The sequence below is a fragment of the Haemaphysalis longicornis genome, unplaced genomic scaffold (genome assembly GCF_048455015.1).
Source record: "Haemaphysalis longicornis isolate Haplotype H1 unplaced genomic scaffold, Haemaphysalis longicornis Haplotype H1 scaffold_11, whole genome shotgun sequence".
NCBI lineage: Eukaryota > Metazoa > Arthropoda > Arachnida > Ixodida > Ixodidae > Haemaphysalis > Haemaphysalis longicornis.
Window position 1 is genome coordinate 41346678 of NW_027526214.1, and position 1258 is coordinate 41347935.

Consider the following 1258-nt stretch of genomic DNA (forward strand, 5'->3'; position numbering starts at 1 on the left):
TTAAAAGTCAAATTGATGCCAGTAATACTTGTGAGGTGTCAAATATAAAGGTCTCGGTGAGGGGAATTACGTGGGAAGAAATAAAATTGCTTCTGGTAAAAGTCATGTTATAGTCACGTAGGTCAGAGATTGGGTTAAAAGTCAATTTGATGCTCCTGGAGTTTGTGAGGTATAAAATTTAAGGTCTCAATTAGGGGAATCACGATTGCAGAATTACAAATTGCTTCCTGTATAGGTTGGGAGATAGTCATGTGAGTCATGGATTCGGTTAAAAGTCAAATTGATGCCACTAGGGCTTCTGAGGTATGAAAATAAAGGTCTCGATGAGGGGAATTACGTGGCATGAAGGAAAAATTGCTCCCTGCTAAAAGTCATGGGATACCCAGGCAGCACAGGACTGTTTGGCCTAAATCAAGCGGGCGTACTTTGGCCGGTGATTATGTGTCCGGCCTTTTTCCGGCAGCCATGTTCTGCCCGTGTCAAAAAGTGGGCCTTTCGGTCATATACGGCCGTACTCCCATGGCTGTCCAACAGCCAGTGTTCGTCGGCCAGTGGACCGGCTTACGTTCATATGGTCTTATTTTAGCAGTGGGGGTCTGGGTATTTCAATGCCTCCCGTGTAGTGCCAAAGCACGGCCCCTGGAGGACAGCCGAAGTGCGGTCCTCGGACTACAGCCGGACTAAAGCTACCGTAAATACGGCCGTGCTACGGGCATTGGAGTTGAGCCACAGTACGTTAAGTGTACTGAGGCTGGTCACTGCATGTCGCGAAAGCAGGTGACTCAGTCGCGCTGCGCAGCAGCACAAACCCAGATTTTGTATTCAATGCAGCCACATCAAACTGAGCCCGCGCGCCTTCACCAGCCGTCCAGCCTTCAGCGCAGCCTTGCTTAATTATCAGCGTCACTTGAAATCCAAATTCATTATTGAACAGTGCTCACAAATCGTCGTTCCTTCTTTTTGCTGTGCCTCTTTTACTGTCGAATACAGAAAATATTTGTTCTTTGTAGAGTTGGAATTGACATATTGTCGATGTTGTGATATCTTCTGTGTGTCGGCTTACCTGCGATTAACGGGGAAGTAGAATGGGGGGGGGGGGGGGTAGCGGGCTGTTGAGATTCTCAAAGAATAAAGAGCTGCTTCAAGCCATTTTTATTTTGGAAAATTTTCTTGGGCACTTTCATGCTCTGACTAAATCAACTCTTTTTACAAGTTTTGTTGTACATAAAACCGGCACGAATACCTTTACGAAGCATTT